The sequence below is a fragment of the Pseudorasbora parva genome, chromosome 11, assembly GCF_024679245.1.
Source record: "Pseudorasbora parva isolate DD20220531a chromosome 11, ASM2467924v1, whole genome shotgun sequence".
Classification (NCBI taxonomy): domain Eukaryota; kingdom Metazoa; phylum Chordata; class Actinopteri; order Cypriniformes; family Gobionidae; genus Pseudorasbora; species Pseudorasbora parva.
This window is the reverse complement of record NC_090182.1, coordinates 24,984,598-25,001,043: the sequence shown is the minus strand read 5'-3', so window position 1 is coordinate 25,001,043 and position 16,446 is coordinate 24,984,598.

Genomic DNA, 16,446 nt, shown 5'->3' with positions numbered 1-16,446 from the left:
TGATGCACCCAGTAGGCGTTTCACTAGAATTGATCTTTCCAGCGCCACAGAGTAAAGGCCAGTGAACACTGAGGGCCCTATTTAACGATTTGAAGCGCAAGTGTCAACGTGCGAAGCGCAAGTAACTTTGTGGGCGGGTCTCGGCGCTGTTGCTATCTCTTGCGCCCGGCGCAAATCTAAAATGGGTTGGTCTGAAGTAGCTTCATTATTCATAGGTGTGGTTTCAGCGTAATGTGAATAAACCAATCAGAGCGTCATCCAACATTTCCTTTAAAATCAAGTGCGCAAGTTCCATTATGGATTGCTATTATTATGGCGTATTTACCAGGCGCACGCCAGGAGTGGTTCACAGCCAGGAGACTGATGTTCTTGTAAGAGCAGTGAAAGACAGAGAAGTTGTGTTGTATGGGGATGGGAGAAACCCACCCAAAATAGCGTGGGTTAAACAGTTTTTTCAGTTTTTCAGTCAATGTTTTTCCTGGTTCTTGACGGACAAACCAATTTGTCAGATGTCCTTATATACATATATGTCTTGCCACTATTGGGCAAACAGGTCTGATTCCTAATTACTACAATTAGCCTGAATAATTTGTGAGCTAGATTTATGCCTATTTTTCACATCTTCGTGGCACACCACAATGATTTCCGTCATCTCATGTGTTAATATTTTTTTAGTGTAACAATTTATGATTTGCAAAAATAACTGTTGCATCTGTGTAGATTACATGAGCAAAGTATATGCGCGTTGTGCACGCTATACATTATGGTCAAGCATGCGCCCTTAAAATTCCATAATGAACAACGCGCAACGCGCCACTGACTTTAGACTAGGTTTTTTCTGGTCAGTGGGGCTATTGTTTAATGGAACAGGAAAATAGCACCAGGGATTGTTTGCGCCAGAAGGGAAAAGCGTGCTTTGCGCGGGTGCAAAATAGGAATGACACATGCGTCGGTGTACAAAGTCAATTGCGCTGAGTGCAAGATAGGGCCCTGAGTCCGTAATTGGCATGCAAAATTTATGCACGTCAAAAAATAAATTCAACCTCACGTTATGTCAATCATGCTTGAACACTGCCTACGAAACTTTCGTCTGTCAAAAAAAAATTCGGAACAGGTTCGATTTTCTACGTTTTCGCATCCGTAAAAACGCATTTTATGAGACGTTTTGACAACTCAGAGCCACCATACATATTATTCTAGCAAAAATACCACAAATATTATCATTTCACAGCTATAATTAGAGCACATCAAGTCTCTGTAAAGCTTGTGTGTGCGTGCGTGCGTGCGTGCGTGTGTGCGTGCGTGCGTGCGTGTGTGATCGGATCCATATCCGATCACATTCACACATGCCAGGTGTTCGGGATCAATTGATTCATGGAAATTAGTGGTCTTCTTTTTAATATGTGGCTCCAGTATCGCTAGCAAAGCATCAAACTGAGCCACTGAAACGTTGAATCGGTCGGTCTGGATAATTCCGCTTGATAGGAGGGGAAACTCTCCTCTCTACGCGATTGCAGTAGTGGATGAACAATATCTCCTCAGGACAAAGAAATCATCCTCACTAGACGTCACTTTGTCTTGTTTTGCGTTTTCCCCCCACAACGCATTCATTAATACGCATCGGACTCAGTGTGTAAGGTCTCTGTGCGTGACAAATTTTTCGGATCACGAATACGAATAAAACACATATGAAAAAATCGGAATCAGTGTGTAAAGACCTTAAGAGGAGCGATCCACTAAAATGAATCAGACATTCCAACAGGAACATTCTGTGCAAATACAGTGATTAAACCAGCAATGTTTTGGTCACAGCACAACCGACCTGCTTGCGAGAACCAGCTTCTCAAAAACCTACACTCCTGAAAAATGTACTTCAGGTAGTAGCATAGCATCCTTAGCTAGTTGGCCGACTCCACAACACTGACACTGATTTGTTCACATATGTGGGAGGCAGTGGAGGAGTCCCAGCAAGGAATCGCTCTCTCAGTGAGGTGCAGGTGGAAACAAAGACTTTTTAGTGATTCGTTGGAAGTCAGTTCTGAGAATCTCGGCCTCATCTCCCCTCTTGTGGATACACGCTGTCAGTCTCCCATTGCTAAGCAGGCTGGAAGCCCTCAAGAAGGCCTGAGGTGCTAAAGTGATATGTAAGTGTGTTTGTGAGAGAGTGTGTGTGTGTGCGTCAGAGACAGAAAGACTGGAATTGTCTGTTCTCATTTGACTGTCTGTCAAAAAGCAAGATATTTAGTAATTTTTTTCTTCTTCAGCGGATGAATATTAAATCAAGTGTTTACTCACTGAAAGTGATTTTCCCAGCAGACTTCACACCTACTCTGCCCCTTGCTACAGAGAAACAAAACATCCGGCCTTTTCTAATTTTTGGCAAAGAGGAAATCGGTTATGAATGGGTCATTTGGAAACATCTGTGGCCACAATCATTACATCCCCTCTTCTTCCTTGGCTCTGCTACACCAACAAACATTAGCGCAGATTTTTCACTCATCTCGCTCTTAGAATTACCATGGTAACAGAGCCCTCTGTGAAAACTGACAAACAACAGCGAGCTGGTTGAAGATCTGTCTCGATATTTCATAACAACCACAGACTAAGCCAAGTGTGTGTGAGTCAGAGATGGACCTGACTATGGAAGCATCTGTCATAACTCTTGTAATCTGTGACGGGAATGCTATGTGCTGGTATTCAAAGGTGCAAAAAGCTTTGATAAATTATATTTAAAGTGTGAGCACTGTGTCGCAAACTTTCAACTCAATTAAAAGTCAAACTATCTGGCCAAAAACATACTTAAAGCTGCACTATGTAATTTTTTTAGTCGGTGGGAAAAAATCAGGATAGGACTCAGGAAGAAATCATGTTCATGGATGTGAATATTAACGTTACTGTAGTATGAAGCAGAGCAGGACAGTGTTGTAGGAGCTGAGCAAGGCTACTGGTGCGATTGTTGCACAACGGGACTTTTATTATGACGGGACTCAGTCCCCGGCGCCATTTCCGCTTTTCCAGTCATGAGTATGAGGTAATGCAGCTCTGTTTATCATATTAGATACATGTAAGTGTGTTTAAAAGGATGTTATGGCATTTTTCTCTGCGTACGCTCAGTGGCTGCTGTGACACTTTTTGCTAAGAAGAGTAAAGCGTTTCTGCCAAATAAAAAAAACAGAGGGTCTCTATAGGTGAAAGATCAGGCAATTCAGCATCCGGATTCTTCTACAACGAGGCCATGCTGTTGTAATAGCTGCAGTTTGTGGTTTTGCATTGTCCTGCTGAAATACACAAGGCCTTCCCTGAAATAGACATTGTCTGGAGGTGAGAATATGTTGCTCTAAAACCTTAAATACCTTTTATCATTCATAATGCCTTCCAAAACATGCAAGCTGCCCATACCGTATGCACTTATGCACCCCCATACCATCAGAGATGCTGGACGCTGATAACACACTGGAAGGTCTCCCTCTTCTTTAGCCTCCTCTTCACAGTGTCCGTGATTTCCAGCAAGAACGTCAAATTTGGACTCGTCTGAACACAGAACACTTTTCCACTTTAAAAAAGTCTTAAATAAGTCATTTTAAATAAGCCTTGACCCACAGGACACGACAGTGCTTCTGGACCATGTTTGCATGTGGTTTCCTTTTTGCATGAGCTTTAGTTGGCATCTGCAGATGTTACGATGGATTACGTTTACCTGGTTTCTGGAACTATTCCTGGGCCCATTTCAGAATGTCATTGACACAATCAGGGCGATGAGTGATGCAGTGTCATCTGAGATCCCGAAGACCACAGGCATCTAATAAAGGTCTTCAGCCTTGTCCCTTACACACAGAGATCTCTTCAGTTCCTCGGAATCGTTTGATGATGTTATGCACTGTGTAGATGATGAGCTTTGCAAAGCCTTTGCAATTTGGCACTGAGGAGCATTGTTTTTAAAAGTATTCCACAATCTTTTTACGCACTATTTCACAAATTTCACAGCCTCTGCCCTTCTTTACTTCTGAGAGACTCTGCCTCTCTAAGACATCCCTTTAATAATCATGTTACAGACCTGATAGCAATTAATTAGTTGCTAGATGTTCTTCCAGCTGAATCAAAATGTTCTTGCTTTTTTAGCCATTTGTTGCCCCTGTGTCAACTTTTATGAGACATGTAGCAGACATCAAATTTGAAACGAGCTCAATTAGTGGATAAAAGTGTAATAACATTTAAACATTTAAACATTTGTTATGTTATCTAATGTTCTATTGTGAATAAAATATTGGCTCATGTGATTTAAAAGTTTTTTTAGTTTTCCTTTTATTTCAATTTAAATAAGTCCCAAGTCAGGTTGTATTCCTGACTACACTAGTAGCAACTCTCGTCTTCCAGTGACCTCGCACCCTTCAATTGGAAGAAGTTATTCTGATACCTTCTGCCTTTGATGGCTTCCAGTGTCCATCCAAGGCCAGTGAGGAGTCTATTAAAAAAATCTCCAAGTTTCTCTAAGTCTTGACTGGAAACAAAGCATCTAATTCTTGCAATATTTTTGAGATGACAGTATGCTGATTTAGTTCAGGCTTTTCTTACTGAAACAAAGGTCAGACTCCAGAATCCCACAAATATTCAAGTTCACTTTGAGAATTTGCATCTTGGTTGGCAAATGCAACTTCGGTTCAGTTTTGTCTTAATTCAACTGAAAAAAGTTTTAGCACATCTAATTGTTAAACCTCATCAATGCATTGGCACAGGAAGTGTCATCTGCATAGCTGTGGTAAGCAAGAATTTAGCCTTGTGGGACTCGGCATGTCATGAATGTGCACACAGACTTATGGTCACCTATGATTTATTTTATTATAAACATCAAACTATTGGGAGACCTTAAACTTCTCTTTTAAGACAACAGGTTTATACGTGATTCTCATCATGAATTTGGGAAGATGATTGGTACGTGTTGTGTTTTCAAATTAACATTAGAAGTGACCCAAAGTCTCAGCGCTTGCATAGATGAAATTTGTGTGAAGCACAACCGAGCCGCTCTGGGACACTGAAATTAGCAACTTTAGTGTGTAAATGAACACAGTGCCAAGCTTCACTTACACAAAACTGTGCGTTAACAGGGCAGCTGTTGAGAATAAGCGTTTCAATGACGCGCCACGTCAATGTCAATTTTTGTTTGCGTTTTGTGCTTGGTGAGTGATCATTTTGGACCCAGGCTGATATGCTATGGGTGTTTCAATCACAGCCGCTAGATGGAACTTTTATACTCTAAAATAACTGAAAATGCTTTATATAATATAACTGAGTAGGTCTAAAGCATATATAATGCCTTAAGTACTTTACACACCTCTCTATATTCCAGCCATTCTGTATTGAAGTCGATATGCAGGTGAACAGTGCATAGCAGCACAGAGTAACATCTATATGGACGACCTGACACAGCCCCTGTGGACAGAATGGTGTGAATGGAGGTGAGGGCTGGAACACAACACATAGATACAGGCGGGAATTCTAATGCAATGAATCCCTAAGGGCTTTTGTTCATGCCATAAACAACATCTGTTCTTTTCTTTGCACTCACCGCACGTATAAAAGAACCCCTGATCTTAGAATCCATGATGTATAGTTCAATTGCTTCAGAGGAGTCTTTAAATCCACAACAAAAGTGAATAGAAACATATCTCCCATTAAGTGCATTTGATTGTTTTTGAAAGCACTGTGGTTATGGATGCGCTAAAGCCGCAACATATAAAAAATATAGTGGTTGTTACCTGAAAGGAGAAAGAATAAATGCAGTGGCACCATTGCTGCCTCACTTTGTCTCCATTCCGGTCTCTACTCATGTTTTGCTAAGCCAAGGAATCTGTGTCTTGTGGCGACGAATCATTTCTTCACCCCAAAGTAAGGAAACCTTTGACTTTCTGGGCCCCTGATGCATGAAATCTCCTTGTCAGGCTCGGCTGGTCGTGGTAATTGGTCTCAATAGGCCAGGGGACAAGATAAATGGAGAGACGCCATTAAGACTTCACTTCCTGTTGGCATGCAGACCAATCTAGACGGCACAGATGCACTTACTCGTTTCTGCCCACTGCCAAGCAATTTGCCTTTTCTTACCTCCGCAGCTGTCTGAAAGAGCACTAGGCTTAAAGGAATGGAGGATTATTGAGTGGATACTTTGGAAAAAGCCAATTGTACTAATCCTATGGATTAGTCATGTTTTACTTTTTCTTTTCTTTTTCTGCAAAGGGACAGATTGTGCCAAGTTTAATTTCTCAGGAAAGTGGTTATAATGTAACATTATTGTTGTGTTGAACTTTCGCTTTCAACTCATCTGAGTATTTACAGGTAAATATGACTAAAATCTCATCATTAATCTAAAGCTAAACTCACAGCAACCCCTCAAGGGAAATGGCCTCTTATTAATTAAACATAACAAAAGACTGGATTATATGCATGTGTACTTTTATCAATCTCAATTGTAAATATTATGCATTAACAAAAATTAATCCATGTTCAAAATACAGACCCGCTCAAGTGTTTGGATTGTTACTGTGACATATTTCACTGTTACAAAATTAGTTTACCTAAATAATCCATATGACTCACACAGAACATTCCAAGCCTTTTTAAAACCATACCATGAAAATTATGTCATTGTTCATTCTCAAATCAGTCTGCAACTCTCAAATCAAATATGGTGCCGCTTTGACATCATAATGCTGGTCCTTGTGACATTTGATGATGTCCAATCTATAAGAATCATATTTAATTTAAGAGCTGTGTCCTGGGTTGCATGAATTATTTGATTTGAGAGCAAACAAGGACTTCAATTTCAGTCTGTTTCTCACATAAAGCATCATATGGCTTCAGAAGACTTTTTGTTTGTCTTTTTGGTTGTGAACAATGTCTTAAAAATGTATAAAAATGAAAGGGGACTGAAGCCTCTGAGCTGCTGTAGTCCAAGAGCTGGGTTTAGAGAGTGGCACTCCTGTAGCACTGACAGCACTTACTGAGAGAAAGAAGAATGGTTACTTATCTGCAGAAACCTGTGCAGGCAAAGCTAACAGGCTTAGGAGATAGAGCCCGGCCTCAGCTGTGTAATTGCCTAATCCATTTCTCCTCAGGAAACTCTGGTCTAAAAAGTTCTGCTGAAGCACCAGGTAACATCATCGTGACCCATTTCTGCCTCCATCAGCTGCTAGTTTATGTCTGGTGGTGGGATGCTGAATGCCGCTCCACCCAGTGCATCTGTTAGGAAGCATGCTCCTCCCACAGCAGGAGGTCCAGACTGTGGAGAAGACATTTTGAGGTCATACAGTGACAGTAGGGTATGCTGACAAACGACCACCCCAGTGAACATTCTCTAGTTTAGAGGGGGGTATCACAAGTGAGAAAGAATTCTTCAAGGGTTATCCACATAAACTCCATGGACCCTGTACAGGGTCGGGAATGACATCGTCATGTATATACTTTCAATTTGAAATGTCTGTGGTGGAGCTATGATGTCATATGTGGTACCATTTGAAAGCTTACTTTCTGGAGATATGCATCACTGGCATTTGTTTTACACAAAGTAATGTATTTACACTAAACTTACTCTGGTACCATTTCCGCCTGGATTTGGCCTACCCAACTTGAAAAGCTTCCCATACACACATACAGTGGTATAGGTTCAAAATGTTGGTGTCATTTTACAGGAAACAATTTAAAGTTACATAAAACACTGCTAAAAGTCATAAACATGTAAGTATATGTTGTCTAAGCCGTTATAATCCCCCCAAAAAATGTGACGCTTTTTGATTTTTTGGGGGGGTGTCTGCAGGTTCCACACAGGGCCTGAGTTACACACTTTCAAAAATTAATTTATATTTTTTTTAAATCAAAAAGCGCCTACTTTTTGAGGGGGTTATTACAGCGTAGACAACATATACGTACATGTTTATGATTTTCAGCAGTGTTTTATGTAACTTCAAAGGGTTTCCTGTAAAATGACACCAATGTATGTGTGTATGGGAAGCTTTTCAAGTTGGGTAGGCCAAATCCAGGCAGAAATCCCAAAAAATGGTCTTGGAGTTTAAGTAGTTATGCGGTAAAAGGGGGGTCTTATCAAGAACTTTGTGTGTGACTCGGGTTTGAATTTTATCAGCATACAGTATGTATTATAAGCCCTTTTGCTCAGGATATATGTATGGTGGCTATTTTTTTTTATCAAAAGAACTGGCCAATATGTAATCCAATTAAAACAAAAATCTGGCACGAAATGATCAGTGTAAAATTATCTCAAAGGAGGTCATTTGTCAGTGTAGCACTTGTACCTCAGAGGTGACCCTTGTCCCATTCGCTTTGCTAATCAAATCAATAGACTTCCTAGTGGTGATACAACTGCTCTGAAAATACAAAAAAACTTTTAGGAAGGTGAAACTTCACGTGCATGGACTGTAAATGACAGTGATGTTTAACCAGTGAATATTAACCTTCAAGGAATAATAAGTAATGCTACTGTAAGAAAAATCTGGGCCAAGAACATAATCCAAAGTGTTCTGCCAGTAAGAGATATATTATCCCAAGTCATTTATGTTGAAGTAAATTTAATTAGCTTAAGTAGGGTATTCTTTTGACATCCATTCGGAGAGTGACTCCTACAGATGACCTATAAAATAGCACATGACAAGATGTCACAATCACAATTAGTTCCTAGCCTCTGCCATTGACTGCTTCAACAATAAATGTGTTTAACAAGGGGTATTTCAGCAGCCAGCACTGCAAATGACCTAGTAAAACTCTACATATATTAGCATATAACTGGATAATAGACAAAAGCACCCTAATGATCAAAACTAACAAAAGCAAAGCAATATGGTTGTATCAATTAAATGTTTAAATCACCCAGTAAAGTATTAACTCATGCCAATTAGATTACAATGTGACAGCTTTCAAGCTTAAAAAATAAAAAATAAAGGAATGACCAGGGCAATCTTCAGAATTGCTTCTTTTATTTTCCACAGAAGAAAGTAAGTGATGTTTGGAATGACACAAGAGCAAGAAAATTATGACAGAATTTTTGTATTCTGGGTAAACTAAATCATTGAGGGCAAAGCTCTCTAATCCAAATACATAATTCATCTGTTACTCTAAAAACCTTCCACGAACACAATAATAGCAGAAACAGTAACATTGCATGACACCAGACTTGAGTACCCAGAACAGGATCTTGACAGAGAGCTGCCAAGCCACTGGCCTTTATTTTTCAGTCTCAGTGTGACCGAGTGTACTCCATTCTATTTATTCAGATAATGCTCCAGCTCAATGTTATTTATGCTCAATTTCACCCAATTATAAGGCTCTTCAAGAACTGGAAGGCGGCCAGTGGGGTAAATATGGAGAGAGGATAGAGTAAGAGAGACAGCTCTGCGTGTGGCCACTTAATGTGTGGAGGACGTCATCTGAGAACCTGTGATTACTACCCAACACTAGCAAACAGACATGTGTGCAACTCACCTACACATCAAAAATGCTTTATATTGGTTTTCTCTCCGATTTGCACAAACTTAAGGGCCAAGTGACGTGTTAATCCATCTACTGTGTTCAAGCCTCCTACATCCCCAAACATAACAAACCCCAAACCCCAAATACAAAACATCCCCATATAGGCTAAGTACATGCCAGTGCTGCTCATGCCCATAGTTTCTATGGCATGAGAGACAGAAAACTCCCCTTATAATAATAAGAAAGCATGCCTTTTTATAATGGACGTCTGCTTGTATACCCCCCTCCCAGTAAGTCATGCTTCACAAACCTTGGCACTTCACATTGTGTAGGATGCCAGAATTGCATTGATTTTCAAGCAAAAAGCAAGCTGAAAGCCTTTTTACAAAACAGATGCATTTTATCATTCATCCAGAATATTGAAACAATGTTCTGGAAAGGAGGCGGTAAATCATGAATCATGTCTCTTTGGAGGAATGGCCTGAGCGGCCAAGGGAAGATTCCAGAGCAGCGATCCAGTCTAAGCACCTGAGGCCTTGTAAACTAAATGAATTTGTCTTCACTTTGTCAGTGCTGAAGCACATCCCCACACAGACACTGGCTGGTCAGTTTGCTGCTCACCTCCACTGGGCCCACAATCTGCCAGCTGCGCTGAACCTCTGCCCCAGTACAAGCCAGTCATAATCACTCTAATCACTTTAATTCTTGTACTCTGATTTTCATGTTTTTAGCATAGTTTGTGCTGGGTCATAGTGTGAAGCTTAAAAAAACATTGCCTTCAAAGATTTATGAAAATAATTAACAGTGACTAGAAAAGTCATTAATAAAACAGAAACATAAGCTGCAGTCGGTAAGTTTTGCCTCTGTTTGAAACCTCCAATTGCAGTTATTTGCGGAATTACCATTTTACATAGGTTACGGCATTGCTCCTCAGCATGAATTAATCAAATGTTTTGAGGAGTTTGTGTGGCTGGCTGTCAATTTTGTTTAGACCAACTGAGAAAAAAAAATGTATTACAATAAATCATGGTATAAACAGTGATTAAATCGAATAATTGATTAGCTCATTTCACATCAAACCCCTTTTAATGTTAACAACATCAGTGTTGCGTGACCATGTATTTACTGTGTATTAGTGTTACCTGTGGAAGTGTAGATTTCAGTTTCTGTAGTCTAACATTTTGCTTATGACTAAGGGTGAATCTATAGCCTGGATGCCAGCCGAACTCAGCCCCGCCCACATGATTTGAGATCGGGCAGTTCGGTCTGGACTCGATCCATAGAGGAGTAATAATGCCGAACAGAAACGGTTCAGACCAATGAAATTGCCAGGGTGGGCTTTGGACGATAATGGACAGATGATTAAAAAGTGATGTAATCATCCATGTCATCAAAGGCGCTTTGGTTGAATTTGTTCTAATCCTAAACTGCGAACTTGTTCGTATGCATTCACCTTTACTATTTCTCTCTGAAATGATGATCGTGTTGGTAAGTACTCTGTGTATCATTAAATTATTTTTTTACAACACAGGCAAATATCGTTTACGCTCATCTTTTTCTTCTAATGTTACTTATTCCAGTGTGCGTGCAGACAGGGTTGCTGGGTTACAACAAATTTCACCAGGCAACTCAGTCTGGAAACCCGTACATTCATTTCTACTGCTGCTTTTAAACTTTTGCGGGAACCAATCACTGACTGGCTTATCCACCTGGCACGCTATTGGCGGGTTAAACATAATCACAGATAGAGAGACGATGGTTCGTTGCCTGTTGATCACGCCTGTTGGTCTGATTGGTTGAATGACTATCCAACTGCATACAGAGTTATTCAAATAATGCTCATTGATCCCGTCTCTTGTGCAGTAGAAAGTACAGAGCAGAATCCTCAGACCAATGTTTAATCTTAAATTGAGCTTCGTCTGGTGATAGCCAGACAACAATGGAGCAGTGTATCAGACTCATATTCTGACTAGAATTGAGTATGACAACATCAGGCTAGTGAATCTCTAGTTGTCACTGATGATTGCTTGGATTAAAGTCTGCCATCAAAAGGATCCATTTAATTATTCCAGCTGCTGTGAGAAAAGCACCTGCAGCTTTTCACATGTGAGCCGGACTCCTTCTTTATGTATACAGACGTGACTTGATGCAAAGACGAACAACGAAATAGTTAAAATTCCTGTGGAAACCTACCAATACCACTCAAATTAGAGCATATTTTTTCAAGCTTACAATATATTTTTGAACACTAGTTTTGTCTGGTTATGTACTTGCTAAAAAATTATTTTGGATCATTTTCAAACAAAAAAGTTACGGACTACAAGACAAATCAAGACCCTGCAATAAATGACACAAAGAACACAGAAATAATAAAATAATAAATATATAAATATAATAAATAACTAGTAGGAAAAGGTGGTGTGTGAGCTCTCTGTCTGAACCAGATTTTAGACTGAATCAGCAATCGATTCTTTTTTGCAAATCCATTTGAATAATTTATTGAAAATAACCAACTCTAAAAGAGTAATTAATTAACCAAGTGAGCATTGATTTGGCAATTCCAATTATAAACAGTAGATGGAAAATACCGGAAATAGTGTCTATTTTGTATGCTGTTTTACCTGAAAAGTATCAGAATCAGGGCCTCCTGAACGTTGACACCTGCAGCACTAGTCAAAATCCATTGCCAGGGAGATATTCCAGAAGACAGGTTATACCCGGGCATGTTTAGAGTGTATGTTATGGCTACTTGCATACCCTAGAAGTTACCTCGAGTTTTGGAACTGAACGATGAGGTTATCCGTTTACTCTGATTAAACTTACCTGGGAATGTCGCATAACCTGCTTTTTGGAATACCCCTGAAGTGGTGGTGTGTAATATTTACAATTAATATTTTAATGTTGAAGATTAGCGGCCAGGTAGCCTGTCAATTTATTATGTGATGGGTTGTATCTAAAAATATTTCAGTCTTAAGGCTTCTCCTCCATTGTTTTCCATTCAAACCAAACATTCATTGTCTTCTTTTCAGGATTACTGCTATAATGAAATACTAAAGGTAATGTATAAAGCCTAATCATTTATACAAATTTTAACCACATTTGTGTAATTATACAGAAAAAATATATATACTTTTGACAAATATTCAAAACAACCCAACCTAGCAGTGGTTCTTCAAAGCCACTCGAGTATGTTGATAAAAGAAATGAAGATGTCAGCAAAAACTGGGTAAACACATTCATCTGTAGCAATGCACCCTAGTGAGCCTCATAATTAGGTACACAATACAAATATTGTATATAAAAATATGACATATATAAACACACAACGTTCCTTTGGGAGGTGTTTTTTTTTTTTTTTTTTTTTTTTTTTGCAACATTATTGTGTGAATTTTTAGAAAATACAGAGAACAGTCATGACATGAGACAATTTGCCTGCTTTCCCGCATTTATCTTCAGTTTTTATTTAGTGGTCTCCTTATTTTTGCAGACATGAGCAAAAATAGACTATTGAGACTATAACAGAATATGCCAACAAAACCACTTTTTTTCTCTGCCTTTTTATCTGTTTCTTTCTCCACTCTAAAATAAACGAGCAGTATACACTGATGTTCCAGATAGTAGTTTGTGTCTGAACTTGATAAGGTGCTTTGAGAGTGTGTTCTCCATGTAGGATACAGGTGTATGGTCTTCCCTCTTCTTCTCTTTTCCCAACCCTCCTGTTTATCTCTGTCTCTGCTCACAGGCTGCATGGGCCAGATAAACTCAAATCTGGGCAGAACATGAAGAATGTGTGTCCATCTGCAGAAAGGCATTATATACAAACTATGCACCATTTGCTGTTTGTTTTACTGGTTTCAAAAAACAACTATTTGATAAGATCAGTGCCATACTTGCATTAAAAATATAATATAATAAACATTAAAAACATGTTACACACAATTTGTATACATGATTAAAGGTATATTCTAAATCAGTATGTTAAACTGAATCAATAGCATTAATAATGCAAAAGTATCTAATTTCTTTAAAAAAAAAAGCAAACAGCTAAAGGACAGCTTCAATAGTTTAGTCACAATATGTGTGTTAAGCATGTGTCGGGGAGTAACTAGTTACATTTTAATTACACTTATACTTTAATAACAAAATAAATGTAATCTGTTACTGCGGAAAAATGTGTAATTCAATTACAGTTACTTAAGAAAATGTTAATGATTATACAAAGGGGGTTACATCTAAATATTGTCTGTAAGAAACTAGTATAGGCCTATGTTAAATAATGTTAAGTTGTTGATTTGCCCGTTTTTTATGTGCACAATCATCCAGCAATTAAAAGACTTTTAGTAAAGCAAAAAGCTATTCTATTGCTTTAGATTGGTTTCTCTTGTTTGAATTTGCAGCATCTGCCATTTATATCAATCCACTGAAAGCTTTTGCTACAACCTGTCTGAGACTGATTTAACCCTGAGAAAGATCGCAAAGAAAAAGTCAGATTTTTTGGTGGCTGGGCTTTGAAATTAAATGATTTAAATTTTAATTCAAGTGATGAAGGATTTTAAAAGTTTTACAGTAATCTTGTTGAGTGGTTTAAATTTTTGAAAATGATAAACAGTTGAAAACATTAGTTAGAAATGTAGAAAAGTAATCAGTTACATCACTTTATTAAAGTAATTTAAATATTTACAATACTTATTATAATTAAAATAAGGAAACTTATATGTAACCTCCAAAGTACATCATGTTTTTTATACCTTATCCACACCAATGTTGGGAAGTCGTATAAAATAAAATAAAATACACAAACAAACAAAAACAAAAACCTCAAATAATAAACTGGTCAGAGGAACTGATTGTTTTAATTAAATTATAGCCTTCATGTTTTTGGTTTTAAATCATCCAAAAATTGGACAAACTTTCATTGTAAGTGTTTCAAAAGATAAAATCTTAAGTATAGGTATTAAGTTAAAATATTTACACTGCCTATCCTGTTTTCATCTTTCATTGTGTTTTTTTAACAGCTTGTGTTCTGCTGTGCTGTGCCAGTCATGTATCCACAGTCCATGTTAGTGCACACAGCACCATTTGTACCAGATCTTTTTAACCATGAGCTTGAACACATACCAATAGACAGAAAATACACCTACATACTGGGCATAACAAGTGTCCAACTGTCACTTAATGCCAGTTTTCTAACACTCACAAGACAGAAAGCAACTAGGCTATGAATGCAAATAGAGAATGTTTTTTGCTTAGGGTTAGTTACCCAAAAAAATGTAAATTATGTCATTAATGTCTGACCCTAATGTCTTTCCACAACTGTAAGACCTCCGTTCACCTTCGGAACACAGTGTAAGAGAGCTTTTCTGTTCCTCCAATGAAAGTTTATGCACACTATACTGTCCCTGTCCAGAAAAGTAATACAAATATCCTCAAAGTAGTCCATATGTGACATCAGTTAGTTAATTAGAATGTCTTGAAGCATCGAAAATATTTTGGTCCAAAAATAACAAAAACTACGACTTTATTCTGCATTGTCTTCTCATCGGTGTTTGTTTTCAATCCGCAAACAAAGATTCAAATGGATATGAGTCAGCGTATTGATTCAGAATTCAGATCGTCAGTGTCTCGTGATTTCAGCAGTTTGGCAGTTTGACAGGCGATCCGAATCATGAATCAATAAGCTGATTCATAACGGTTTGAATCTTTGTTTGCAGATTTAAAAAAAAAAAAAAAAACACTGAAGAGAAGACAATGGTCTGAATTAAGTTGTAGTTTTTGTTATTTTTGGACCAAAATGTATTTCCGATGCTTCAAGAGATTCTAATCAACCAACTGATTTTATATATATATATATATATATATATATATATATATATATATATATATATATATATATATATATATATATATATATATAAGTATATATTTAAGTATAAGTTTGTGTGCGTGTACTCCTGTTCAGAGGTGGACAAAGTACACAACTTCATTACTTGAGTAAAAGTAACAGTACTATTGGTCAAATATTACTCTGTTACAAGTGCAAGTTGTAAAGTGAAAGTAAGTAAAAGTACAGAAGTATTTGTTTTCTAAAGTACTTAAGTATCAAAAGTAAACTTCTTCCTTTATGTCAACGCATTATTTTATTATTGTTGCATAAGTGCACATTATGCAATCATGATGGTTTAAGCCAGTCAGTGATGCTCCATCCAACATGCTAGCATTCGACTACCTTAAACTAATTTCAATATTTGTATATAAAAGTTACAAAGCCCTTTACAAAGCTGCTGTCACTTTAAGGCTGAATGCACAGATCCTATACACTGATACACATCTGATATTCTCCCAACTGTTTACTCTCACTTAAGACATAATGATTATTTTTAACATCGGTCTTCTTCCATTTTGCTATAAACTATAAATCTGTGTTTAAAAAAATGATGGAAAATCATTAAACTTTACATGACCCTACAAGAATGAATAAAAACCCAAATACCTTTTAAAGAAGAAAAACTCATCCACTGACTTTTCAAAGCTGCTACAGAAACGACTGTAGGAGCAAAAAGGACAATATTTGTCTTTTAAGTGTAATGATGTTAAAGTAATACGTTTCCAGAAAAAATTATACTCAAGTAAAGTACAGATATTTAAAAAATAAACTTAAGATAGTAGCCTACTCAAGCAAATGTACTTAGTTACTGTCCATCTCTGCTCCTGTTATATAAAACAGTACTGCATCCTTCATTTGAAAAGATGTCATACTGTAAGATAAAGTCATTAGATCACCTCTGAGACTCCAGAGCCTTTCATTCATTCATCTGCATGAACTGTAGACTGCAATTGTAGTTTATGTACATATCATTGCATCAACATTCATAATGGTGTCTTTACAAGAGATTATGACAGCTTGGTCTTGTGTGTGTGAAAGGGGAGAGAGAGAGAGAGAGAGAGAGAGAGAGAGAGAGAGAGAGAGAGAGAGAGAGA